The sequence below is a fragment of the Bufo bufo genome, chromosome 3 (genome assembly GCF_905171765.1).
Source record: "Bufo bufo chromosome 3, aBufBuf1.1, whole genome shotgun sequence".
Taxonomy (NCBI): Eukaryota; Metazoa; Chordata; class Amphibia; order Anura; family Bufonidae; genus Bufo; species Bufo bufo.
In genome coordinates this window covers 266312669-266326358 of record NC_053391.1, presented here as the reverse complement: position 1 = coordinate 266326358, position 13690 = coordinate 266312669, and the positions used below count along the sequence as shown (strand labels likewise).

The 13690-nt window shown below is 47.1% G+C and overlaps 1 protein-coding gene across 4 annotated transcripts in view; it reads left to right on the top strand.

The window, feature by feature from the left end:
* Nucleotides 1-13690, top strand: part of DCAF6 (DDB1 and CUL4 associated factor 6) — a 1234054-nt gene that overhangs the window by 428034 nt on the left and 792330 nt on the right. The gene's annotated exons all lie outside the window — the stretch shown is intronic.

Here is a 13690-nt window from a genome sequence, read left to right as displayed (position 1 = left end):
AGGTGGAAGTGATGGTGGAGGAAGAGGAGGTAGCCAACACAGTTTTAGTATTTTTATTTTTTTTCCTTTATTTATTTTTTATAAATTTGGGAAGACCCCATAACATTGGGAAATAGAAAAGAGAATGCAAAGAGAAAGTGTGCTGGACTATAACAATGGCTGGGTGCGGCTGGTATACTTATCTATTCTGCACGAGGTATGGAAAAGTCCTGTGGGATCCATGCCTGGTTCATTTTAATGAACGTGAGCTTGTCTACATTGGCTGTGGACAGGCGGCTGAGCTTGTCTGTGATCACCCCCCCGCCCTGCTAAACACAGGTTCGAACAATACACTGGTCGCAGGGCAGGCCAGCACCTCTAAGGCGTAAAGGGCAAGCTCAGGCCATGTGCCCAATCTGGAGACCCAGAAGTTGAATGGGGCAGACCCATCAGTCAGTACGTGTAGGCGTGTGCACACGTTCCATATCAGCTGGTGGTGCTGGTTGTTGTGGCGTGCTGACAAAGCTTTTACACATTTCGGCCAGGCTAACCCTCCCTTCTGAGGTGTTGGCGGTGCCTCAGCTGCGTTGGATACTTCTTCCTCCTCCTCCTGGCTACGCCTTGTGCATTCACTAAGCCCTGGTGTCAGGTGGGAATGCCATCAGCAGCGTGTCTATCTGCATGCGCTTGTACTCACGCATCTTCCGATCACGCTCCAGTGATGGAAATAAGGACGGCACGTTGTCCTTGTAGCAGGTTTCCAGCCGAGTGGCACCCAGTAATCAGCACTGGTTAGAATGTGTGCAACTCAGCGGTCGTTGCGCAGGCACTGCAGCATGTAGTCGCTCATGTGTGCCAGGCTGCCCAGAGGCAATGACAAGCTGTCCTCTGTGGGAGGTGTATCATCTGTGCCCTCTATCACCCCAGCCACGCTCCAGTGATTCCCATGAGCTGCTTTGGGTGCCATCCTGCTGTGAACACGGTTCCTGCTCCTCATCATCCTCCTCATCCTCCAGGACTGTGCCCTGGCTAGACAATTGTGTACCTTACCTCTGTTGGTGCAGGAACCCACCCTCTGAGCAACTTGTGAATGACTGGCCTGATAACCGTGGAAATCCATGGATCCCTCTTCCTCCTGTGCCACATCCTCTTCCATCATCGCCCAAAGTGTTTTTTCCATTTAGACATAGAAGTGGGATAGTAACTCTGAGGACGGCGTCATCGACACTGGCCATGTTGGTGGAGTACTCGAAACAGCGTGACACGGCACACACGTCACGCATGGAGGCCCACTCGGTGGTGAAGTGGTGCTGCTCCGCAGAATGACTCACCCATGCGTGCTGCAGCTGAAACTTTACTATCGCCTGCTGCTGCTCGCACAGTCTCTCCAGCATGTTCAATGTGGAGTTCCACCTTGTGGGCACGTCACATTTGAGGTGGTGAGCAGTAGTGCCAAAGTTACGCTGCAGCGCAGACAGGCTAGCAGCAGCAGGGTGAAAATGCTGAAAGCGCGCACAGACTGCCCGCACTTTCTGCAACAGCTCTGACATATCTGGGTGATTTTTCAGGAGCCTCTGCACCACCAAATTCAGCACATTTGCCAGGCAGGGGATGTGTGTTAAACGGCTAGGCCCAGAGCTGCTACTAGATTTCACCCAATACCGCACACCACCAAGCCGGGCTTGAGGCTCAGTGGCACCAACCACTCATCGGTCTGTTGTTCCATGCCTGTCCACAGCTCCTGCGCGGTGTGGGGTTTTTCCCCAAAAAGATGAGTTTCAAAACAGCCTGCTGTCGTTTCCCCCTGGCTGTGCTGAAGTGGGTTGTGAAGGTGTTAGGTGTTATCCTGACCGGATGAAGAGGCGGTAGAGGAGAAGGCAACAGGAGGCAAAGAGAAACATCCTGCAATCCTCGTTGGTGGAAGGACATGCGCCAAACTGCTATCCGCCTCAGGCCCAGCTGCCACTGCATTTACCCAGTGTGCGTTAGGGAGATATAACATCCCTGCCTGCTTACTGGGCCACATATCGATGGTTATGTGGACCTTGCCACAGATGGCGTTGCGCAGTGCGCGCCTAATTTTGTCCGTCACTTGGTTGTGCAGGGCAGGGATGGCTCGCCATGAAAAGGAGTGGCCGCTGGGAACCACGTACTGTGGGACAGCCACCGCCATAAGGTTTTTAAAAGTCTCCGTCTCCACCAGACAGAATTACAACATTTCAAATGCCAGGAATTTTGAAAACCTGGCATTCAGAGCCAGGGATCGCGTGTGGGTAGGGGGTACTTCCTCTTTCTCTCCAGTGTTTGGGAGATGGACAGCTGAACGATTCCATGGGACATTGTGAAGATGCTTGGAGACGGGAATGGTGGTGTTGCTGCCACATCCTCTGTTTGCGGGGTGGCAGGTGCCACTGTCACTCCAGAGGGGTAGGAAGAGGCCGAGGCTGCAGCAGAAGAGGGAGCAGGAGGAGCCTGAGATCTTTCAAGGTTTTTGAGGTGTTTACTCCACTGCCCGCTCGTGCTTTGCATTTAGATGCCTGGTCATGCAGGTGGTGCTCAGGTTTAGAACATTTATGCCTCGCTTCAGGCTCTGATTGCACAGCGTACAAACCACTCGCGTCTTGTCGTCAGCACATTGTCTAAAGAGCTGCCACGCCAGGGAACTCCTTGGAGCTGGCTATGGTGTGCTCATTCCCTGGGTGCGGTGGGCAGTAGCAGGCATACTGGCTATGAGACGGCCAATAGATGTCGCAACCCTCTACTTCTATTCAAGCTTAATTTCTCCAGTTTAATGTAAACAGATTCTTTCACATCTCTTTTGAATCAGGCCTCCTCTGTGTCTGAGATGCAATATGGTATTGGACAAGTGTCCATTCTCCTTAACCCCTTAGTGACCACGCGCATTTTTAAAAAATTGCATTCCAAGAGCTATAACTTTTTAGTTTTTTCATCAATGTACTTGTATGAGGTCTTATTTTTTACAGATATACACGGAAGAACCAAGTTCTCCACACTGGCAGTCTTGATATTCTTTTTTGTTGTTTTGTCAGTTTTAACAGGAGGCCAATCTGAATACCCACAAGTTTTAAGGCTCCTTTGAGGTGTTCAAATTCCCTTGTCTTAGCCTCTCTGCCTCTATAGTACTGGAGACTATATGATATATATATGATGTATTTATTTATTTAGATAATTGACTTAAGTGCTCATACACACGTCTGTTACAGTTTTTGTGGTCTGCAAATTGCAGATCTGCAAAACCTGTATAACGGCCGCGTGTTCAGCACTTTGCGGAATGGAACGTCCTGCCCTCTATAGAACTGTCCTATCCTTGTCCGTAAAACAGACATAAATAGGACATGTTCGGTTTTTTTGTTGGGCGACGGAATTGACATAGGGCGCTGATATCGCCGTTTGCTCCTTTGTCTCATTCTCACAACCGAAAACAACCGCCAGAAGTACAATCGGGAAATCCTTGGTGTAGTGTGCGTCGATGTGTGCGCAATTCCTCCAAAATAACATCACAGAGACGTTTTTAAGTAGGATCCAATAATGTGCCTGCTTCCAACAGCTAGGCAAGGTTTATTTATACCAGAAGATGGAAGGCGGTCTTACAATCATGACCGATGGGGAGACAGGTTATGGTATGAAGTGATTGGCTGGAAGGCGGTCTTACAATCATGACCAATGGGGAGACAGGTTATGGTATGAAGTGATTGGCTGGCAAAGATATGAATGATTGCGCAAACTTATGTTTGCGCGTTCGCACACTTATTCGCGCCCTTTCCCGTTGCCGCGCTTATCCTCGTGGGTGAGGAAACCTTTGTTCGACGGTCCTCATCCCTCCCGCCTCAGCCGGCGCCATGACACTGGTATCCTGCAGTAATACCAGGCCGGGCACAAATCAGATACAGGTTGGGACGACCAGACCATCATGCGAAAGTTTCTGCGCAGATACGAATGCGAACGCGAACTAATCTGTGCATCTCCATAGGATAGATGGCGACCATACGGCGAACAAAAATTTTTCCACAACAGGCACTATTGAAGTGAATGGGTCCACATACAACCTGTAAAAAATGTGAATCAGATGCGAACTAAAAATAAGTTCATGTTCATGAGCCCTAAGGCAGAGTACTTTTGACCTTGCACTACTCTAAGCATAGCTAATAGCAGAAAGCTTATACAGACAAAAGTAGAGTTTCTGATCTTAGACTTTGTCTTAGTGCCAACTATTGTGTTTTAACCCCATAATGCTGTGCATCTACGGAATTAGCTTTCAAGGGTTGTATAGAGTGAGCTCTCTCCATACGTGATATTATACAGCCAGCACCCCCTGGCAGTGAACGGGATCAATGATGATGCCAGGCCTGGGCATTTAACCCCTCAGATGCCACTGTCAATTTTGGCATCTTTGGGTTAGACAGAGGGCTCTCTCTGTCCTCCTATCAGCACCACACAGTGAAATTGCATAACTCCAATTAGTTGCTGTGACATCCTGGCGCCTTGTGAAGACTTCCAGCACTGTCATAGTGAGCTACCTGCTATGCTATGTCTGAGGCACAGCTCGACAGGCAGCTTCAGAATCCCATAAGTTACCTAAGAAGATAAAAAATGACAGTAATTTTTTTAATAAAAAATAAACCAAAAGTATTAAAAATTTAAATCACACACTTTTACACATAAAAATAAACATTAAAAAAGGTATTGCCATGTCTGAAAATGTCCAAACTATTAAAATATAATAATTTTTTAAATATCATAATTTTTCCCCCGCTGAATGCTGTAGCAGAAAAAAAATGCACAATTTGTCATTTTTTGGATAGAAATGTAATAAAAACTAATCAAAAATTAATGCGACCCCAAAACTACAGTTCCCCTGCAAAAAAACAATCCCTCATTCAGGTTTGTAGAGAGAAATATAAAACGTTATGGGTAGGGATGAGCTGTTGTGCATTTTCATAAGTGTACAATGTATCTGATGATACCATATTCAATATGGATGATCATTGCCTTTAACAACATGTGATCAGCATGAACCTGAAAAAAACCAAGATGGGTTCATAGCAAGTTCAATGTGTTAAAAGTGAATATATAGAGAAGACTATACTTTTATTATTGTTTAGAGACATGGATTTATCTACACAGGTTTCTCTAAACTTGTCTGTCTGAGGAACAATGGGTGTTTCATGGCTAAACCATGATCTGATAAGAGACGTCCATAAAACACATCTGGTGTGGAACAGATATCTATTCATATATTCGCATATAGATATATTCCTGTGTGCATTTATTTAGCGTTTGAACTTATTAATGATTCATATATACTATGCAATATTGATGTATTATAACCAAATATTATTAATGTATCTTTATATGTCTATATCTCACTGAGAGGGTATATTCTAGGGGATATAAAATGTGTTTAAGTGGAAATTTCTTAAATAGGGTTTATTTTAGAGGAGCTGATGTTATTTCAAACATCATTACTCAATAGCTGAAGACAGTTAAGGTACACAAACCAGAAAAACCATCATTACTCCTATCTGCCCCATAAATTCAGGGATTAGGGAAACTTCTGATACCGCCAGTCAGTCTGAGCAAAGTGTCAGAAAGAGCCCCTCCTAATTGATTTAAGCTGTGAAAGGGCAAAGTTTAAGTAGTAATAAAACAATCTGTATATATGTTAATTCTTAAAATATTCAAAATTGTTATATGATACAACAGTGCCATCAAGTGGTAGATGGGCAGAAGTTTCTGAGGAATGTCAGTTAAGTGACATCACCCCCATGTTTAACATACGTCACACCCACCTTATCTAATTGGTAATCCCTATTCCAAGAGGGGATGGGCATAGATAAGGATGGGGATATCTGATCCAGTTTTTGGGAGAGCAAAAACTTCTTCAAACACTTCACAAACTTCACAAAAGGAAAAACTTCACAAGGACTTCTTCACAACGGAACTCTTTACAAAGATTTATTCATCAGCATCACTTCACACGTCAGGAACATACCATAGGACGGGACATATCTGAACCTTGGAAAGCTGAGTCCATTCTAAAAGCTCTTTATCCCAAAGCCAGGGGTAATGTATAATTTATTTCATTTGCAGTAATTATAAATCGCTCCAATTGGCATATAGTTGAGACCCCATTATTAGTGGGTCAATAGTGTTAAAACAATAATTTTATGGGAAATTTTAATGAACGTGCACATCATTAGAATTCTTGTAATATTGCTATCAGAGTGGAATCTCTGATCGGATTTTATTATCCGTAGTTAGGCCGACGGGCGTATTTATAAGATGTCTCTTACTGCCATATTACTTGATTGAGCATAAGGAATTTTCCACAGATTCATTTCTATTGTTTTGTTGTTATTGTTACATTATAATATTTTAATAATCGGTAATAATTTGATAATAATTTGAATAACATTGTATTGTACTTGGTGTACTAAATTAAGTAAGCCCGGCGTAAACGGCGGAGCATCATTTTGTGGTCAATTTTGATATTATCCTTGTATTCATTTGTATGCCATTTTTACTGCATGTATTTATTTGTAATAAATTATATTTTATATAATTAATTGCACCCTGTTTCATTATCTGCACAAATTAACTTTAGATCTCATCAATAAAAGAACTGGCGTTTATATGTCCGCCAATAAAAATTTAAATTTTTAATTTTTCATATTTCATAAAAATATGAAATCATAATTTTTATGATTTCATATCTTATATGAAATAAATACCCGACAGAGCGAACCCGAACTGTATAGTTCGGGTTCGTACCGAATTTTGGGGTGTTCGTGACACGGACCCGAACATTTTCATAAAAGTCCGGGTTTGGGTTCGGTGTTCGTCGCTTTTTTGGCGCTTTTTGAAAGGCTGCAAAGCAGTCAATCAACAAGCGTCATACTACTTGCCCCAAGAGGCCATCACAGCCATGCCTACTATTGGCATGGCTGTGATTGGCCAGTGCAGCATGTGACCCAGCCTCTATTTAAGCTGAAGTCACGTAGCGCCGCACGTCAGTCTGCTCTGATCAGTGTAGGGATAGGATGCAGCTGCTGCTGTTAGGGCCAGATTAGGCAGTGATTTACTCTTCAAAAACACTTACTGAAGCCAGAGCGTTTTTCTGTCACTTTTTTCTGGGGTGATCGGCGGCCATTTTGTGTCTTATGGTGCGCCAGCACAAGCTGCCACCAAGTCCATTTAACCATCAATAGTGTGTTTTTTTTTTTGCTATATCCTACATCAGTGGCTTGGCTGTGCTTGCTATTTTATTGAGGGGTGAAATACAATTGCCAAAATAGCAGTACCCTAAATCTGGTGTTTCAGCTGTGGCTAGCCAATTGTAATACTGTCTGCTGTCTGGCAAAGGATATATTTTTTTCTGGGTTGAAATACAATTCCCAAATTAGCAATTCCCTATATCAGTGGTTTCTGCTGTAGCAGGCCAAGTTTAAATCTATCCATAAAAGGGTTTATTACATTGAAGGTGCTGATAGGGTCACCCTCAATAACTTCACACGCTACCGTGCATTTCCAAGTCTAATTCTGTCCGTAAAAGGGATACCTGTCATCCAGGGCCTAAATACTAGGCCTACAATTTATATTCAGCTAAATCTGTGGTTACTGCTGTGGCTGGTAAAGTTATTTAGTGTCTGTCAAAGCACAGTTTTTGTTCTGGGTTGAAATACAATTCCCAACTTAGCAATTCCCTAAATCAGTGGTTTCTGCTGTATCAGGCCAAGTTTAAATCTATCCATAAAAGGGTATATTACATTGAAGGTGCTGATAGGGTCATTCTCAATAACTTCACACGCTACCGTGCATCTCCAAGTGTAATTCTGTCCGTAAAGGGATACCTGTCATCCATCCAGGGCCTAAATACTAGGCCTACAATTTATATTCAGCTAAATCTGTGTTTACTGCTGTGGCTGGTAAAGTTATTTAGTGTCCGTCAAAGCACAGTTTTTGTTCTGGGTTGAAATACAATTCCCAAATTAGCAATTCCCTAAATCAGTGGATTCTGCTGTAGCAGGCCAAGTTTAAATCTATCCATAATAGGGTATATTACATTGAAGTTGCTGATAGGGTCATTCTCAATAACTTCACACGCTACCGTGCATCTCCAAGTCAAATTCTGTCCGTAAACATATACCTGTCATCCAGCGCCTAAATAATAGGCCTACAATTTATATTCAGCTAAATCTGTGGTTACTGCTGTGGCTGGTCAAGTTATTTAGTGTCCGTCAAAGCACAGTTTTTGTTCTGGGTTGAAATACAATTCCCAAATTAGCAATTCCATAAATCAGTGGTTTCTGCTGTAGCAGGCCAAGTTTAAATCTATCCATAAAAGGGTATATTACATTGAAGGTGCTGATAGGGTCATCCTCAATAACTTCACACGCTACCGTGCATTTCCAAGTCTAATTCTGTCCGTAAAAGGGATACCTGTCATCCAGCGCCTAAATACTAGGCCTACAATTTATATTCAGCTAAATCTGTGGTTACTGCTGTGGCTGGTAAAGTTATTTAGTGTCCGTCAAAGCACAGTTTTTGTTCTGGGTTGAAATACAATTCCCAACTTAGCAATTCCCTAAATCAGTGGTTTCTGCTGTATCAGGCCAAGTTTAAATCTATCCATAAAAGGGTATATTACATTGAAGGTGCTGATAGGGTCATTCTCAATAACTTCACACGCTACCGTGCATCTCCAAGTGTAATTCTGTCCGTAAAGGGATACCTGTCATCCATCCAGGGCCTAAATACTAGGCCTACAATTTATATTCAGCTAAATCTGTGTTTACTGCTGTGCCTGTATTAGTGTAATACAGTACCTAAATAGATAGCCAGATAGTGTTAGGTGCCTGTAAAAAAGGCCTGAATTTGAATTCAATACATTGGGCCAAATAATTTTTTTCTTATTGTGATGAACGGTAACAATGAGGAAAACATCTAGTAAGGGACGCGGACATGGTCGTGGTGGTGTTAGTGGACCCTCTGGTGCTAGGAGAGGACGTGGCCGTTCTGCCACAGCCACGCGTGCTAGTGTACCAACTACCTCAGGTCCCAGTAGACGCCAGAATTTACAGCGATATTTGGTGGGGCCCAATGCCGTTCTAAGGATGGTAAGGCCTAAGCAGGTACAGGCATTAGTCAATTGGGTGGCCGACAGTGGATCCAGCACGTTCACATTATCTCCCACCCAGTCTTCTGAAGAAAGCGCACAGATGGCGCCTGAAAACCAAGCCCATCAGTCTGTCACATCACCCCCATGCATATCAGGGAAACTGTCTGAGCCTCAAGTTATGCAGCAGTCTCTTATGCTGTTTGAAGACTCTGCTGGCAGGGTTTCCCAAGGGCATCCACCTAGCCCTTCCCCAGCGGTGGAAGACATAGAATGCACTGACGCACAACCACTTATGTTTCCTGATGATGAGGACATGGGAATACCACCTCAGCACGTCTCTGATGATGAAACACAGGTGCCAACTGCTGCGTCTTTCTGCAGTGTGCAGACTGAACAGGAGGTCAGGGAGGAAGACTGGGTGGAAGACTATGAGGTCCTAGACCTCACATGGAATGAAGGTCGTGCCACTGACTTTCAGAGTTCGGAGGAAGAGGCACTGGTGAGACCGAGCCAACAGCGTAGCAAAAGAGGGAGCAGTGGACAAAAGCAGAATACCCGCCGCCAAGAGAGTCCGCCTGCTACTGGCCACCGCCATCTGGGACCGAGCACCCCAAAGGCAGCTTTAAGGAGTTCCCTGGCGTGGCAGTTCTTCAAACAATGTGCTGACGACAAGACCCGAGTGGTTTGCACGCTGTGCCATCAGAGCCTGAAGCGAGGCATTAACGTTCTGAACCTTAGCACAACCTGCATGACCAGGCACCTGCATGCAAAGCATGAACTGCAGTGGAGTAAACACCTTAAAAACAAGGAACTCACTCAGGCTCCCCCTGCTACCTCTTCTGCTGCTGCCTCGGCCTCTTCCTCCGCCTCTGGAGGAACGTTGGCACCTGCCGCCCAGCAAACAGAGGATGTACCACCAACACCATCACCTCCGTCACCAAGCATCTCCACCATGTCACACGGCAGCGTTCAGCTCTCCGTCTCACAAACATTTGAGAGAAAGCGTAAATTCCCACCTAGCCACCCTCGATCCCTGGCCCTGAATGCCAGCATTTCTAAACTACTGGCCTATGAAATGCTGTCATTCAGGCTGGTGGACACAGACCGCTTCAAACAGCTCATGTCGCTTGCTGTCCCACAGTATGTTGTTCCCAGCCGCCACTACTTCTCCAAGAGAGCCGTGCCTTCCCTGCACAACCAAGTATCCGATAAAATCAAGTGTGCGCTGCGCAACGCCATCTGTGGCAAGGTCCACCTAACCACATATACGTGGACAAGTAAGCACGGCCAGGGATGCTATATCTCCCTAACTGCAACATTCTTTGCCTCCTGTAGCCTCCTCCTCCTACTCGGCTTCCTCCTCCTCTTCTTCCACCTGCTAATTCAGTCAGCCACACACCTTCACCACCAACTTCAGCACAGCCCGGGGTAAACGTCAGCAGGCCATTCTGAAACTCATATGTTTGGGGGACAGGCCCCACACCGCGCAGGAGTTGAACAACAGACCGACGAGTGGTTGCTGCCGGTGAGCCTCAAGCCCGGCCTGGTGGTGTGCGATAATGGGCGAAATCTCGTCGCAGCTCTGGGAATAGCCGGTTTGACGCACATCCCTTGCCTGGCGCATGTGCTGAATTTGGTGGTGCAGAAGTTCAATCACAACTACCCCGACATGTCAGAGCTGCTGCATAAAGTGCGGGCCGTCTGTGCGCGCTTCCGGCGTTCACATCCTGCCGCTGCTTGCCTGTCTGCGCTACAGCGTAACTTCGGCCTTCCCGCTCACCGCCTCATATGCAACGTGCCCACCAGGTGTAACTCCACCTTGCACATGCTGGACAGACTGTGCGAGCAGCAGCAGGCCATAGTGGAGTTTCAGCTGCAGCACGCACGGGTCAGTCGCACTGCGGAACAGCACCACTTCACCACTAATGACTGGGCCTCCATGCGAGACCTGTGTGCCCTGTTGTGCTGTTTCGAGTACTCCACCAACATGGCCAGTGGCGATGACGCCGTTATCAGCATTACAATACCACTTCTATGTCTCCTTGAGAAAACACTTAGGGCGATGATGGAAGAGGAGGTGGCCGAGGAGGAGGAGGAGGAGGAGGAAGAGGGGTCATTTTTAGCACTTTCAGGCCAGTCTCTTAGAAGTGACTCAGAGGGAGTCAGCAGAGGTCAGGTACAAATGTGGCCAGACAGGGCCCACTACTGGAGGACGAGGAGGACGAGGTGGATGAGGATGAAGCATGTTCACAGCGGGGTGGCACCCAACGCAGCTCGGGCCCATCACTGGTGCGTGGCTGGGGGGAAACGCAGGACGATGACGATACGCCTCCCACAGAGGACAGCTTGTCCTTACCTCTGGGCAGCCTGGCACACATGAGCGACTACATGCTGCAGTGCCTGCGCAACGACAGCAGAGTTGCCCACATTTTAACGTGTGCGGACTACTGGGTTGCCACCCTGCTGGATTCCCGGTACAAAGACAATGTGCCCACCTTACTTCCTGCAGTGGAGCGTGATAGGAAGATGCGCGAGTACAAGCGCAAGTTGGTAGATGCGCTACTGAGAGCATTCCCAAATGTCACAGGGGAACAAGTGGAAGCCCAAGGCGAAGGCAGAGGAGGAGCAAGAGGTCGCCAACGCAGCTGTGTCACGGCCAGCTCCTCTGAGGGCAGGGTTAGCATGGCAGAGATGTGGAAAAGTTTTGTCACCACGCCACAGCTAACTGCACCACCACCTGATACGGAACGTGTTAGCAGGAGGCAGCATTTCACTAACATGGTGGAACAGTACGTGTGCACACCCCTCCATGTACTGACTGATGGTTCGGCCCCATTCAACTTCTGGGTCTCCAAATTGTCCACGTGGCCAGAGCTAGCCTTTTATGCCTTGGAGGTGCTGGCCTGCCCGGCGGCCAGCGTTTTGTGTGAACGTGTATTCAGCACGGCAGGGGGCGTCATTACAGACAAACGCAGCCGCCTATCCACAGCCAATGTGGACATGCTGACGTTCATAAAAATGAACCAGGCATGGATCCCACAGGACCTGTCCATCCCTTGTGCAGATTAGACATTTATAACTACCTCCCCTTAACAGTATATTCTTGTACTCCAGGGCACTTCATTCAATCCTTTAATTTTACCTTTATATTGCGGGGCAACCCAAAGTTGAATGAACCTCTCCTCTTTCTGGGTGCCGGGGCCTAAATATCTGACAGTGGCCTGTTCCAGTGGTGGGTGACATGAAGCCTGATTCTCTGCAATGGGACCTCTCTCCTCTGTCTGGGTGCCGGGGCCTAAATATCTGACAGTGGCCTGTTCCAGTGGTGGGTGACATGAAGCCTGATTCTCTGCAATGGGACCTCTCTCCTCTGTCTGGGTGCCGGGGCCTAAATATCTGACAGTGGCCTGTTCCAGTGGTGGGTGACATGAAGCCTGATTCTCTGCAATGGGACCTCTCTCCTCTGTCTGGGTGCCGGGGCCTAAATATCTGACAGTGGCTTGTTCCAGTGGTGGGTGACATGAAGCCTGATTCTCTGCTGACATGAAGCCTGAATCTCTGTTATGGGACCTCTCTCCTCTGTCTGGGTGCCGGGGCCTAAATATCTGACAGTGGCCTGTTCCAGTGGTGGGTGACCTGAAGCCTGATTCTCTGCAATGGGACCTCTCTCCTCTGTCTGGGTGCCGGGGCCTAAATATCTGACAGTGGCCTGTTCCAGTGGTGGGTGACATGAAGCCTGATTCTCTGCAATGGGACCTCTCTCCTCTGTCTGGGTGCCGGGGCCTAAATATCTGACAATGGCCTGTTCCAGTGGTGGGTGATGTAAAGCCTGATTCTCTGCTATGACATGAAGCCTGATTCTCTGCTATGACATGAAGCCTGATTCTCTGCTAAGGGACCTCTCTCCTCTGTCTGGGTGCCGGGGCCTAAATATCTGACAATAGCCTGTTCCAGTGGTGGGTGACGTGAAGCCTGATTCTCTGCTATGACATGAAGCCTAATTCTCTGCAATGGGACCTCTCTCCTCTGTCTGGGTGCCGGGGCCTAAATATCTGACAGTGACCTGTTCCAGTGGTGGGTGACATGAAGCCTGATTCTCTGCTATGACATGAAGCCTAATTCTGTGCAATGGGACCTCTCTCCTCTGTCTGGGTGCCGGGGCCTAAATATCTGACAGTGGCCTGTTCCAGTGGTGGGTGACGTGAAGCCTGATTCTCTGCAATGGGACCTCTCTCCTCTGTCTGGGTGCCGGGGCCTAAATATCTGACAGTGGCCTGTTCCAGTGGTGGTGACATGAAGCCTGATTCTCTGCAATGGGACCTCTCTCCTCTGTCTGGGTGCCGGGGCGCTAAATATCTGCCAGTGGCCTGTTCCAGTGGTGGGTGACATGAAGCCTGATTCTCTGCAATGGGACCTCTCTCCTCTGTCTGGGTGCCGGGGCCTAAATATCTGACAGTGGCCTGTTCCAGTGGTGGTGACATGAAGCCTGATGCTCTGCAATGGGACCTCTCTCCTCTGTCTGGGTGCTGGGGCCTAAATATCTGCCAGTGGCCTGTTCCAGTGGTGGGTGAC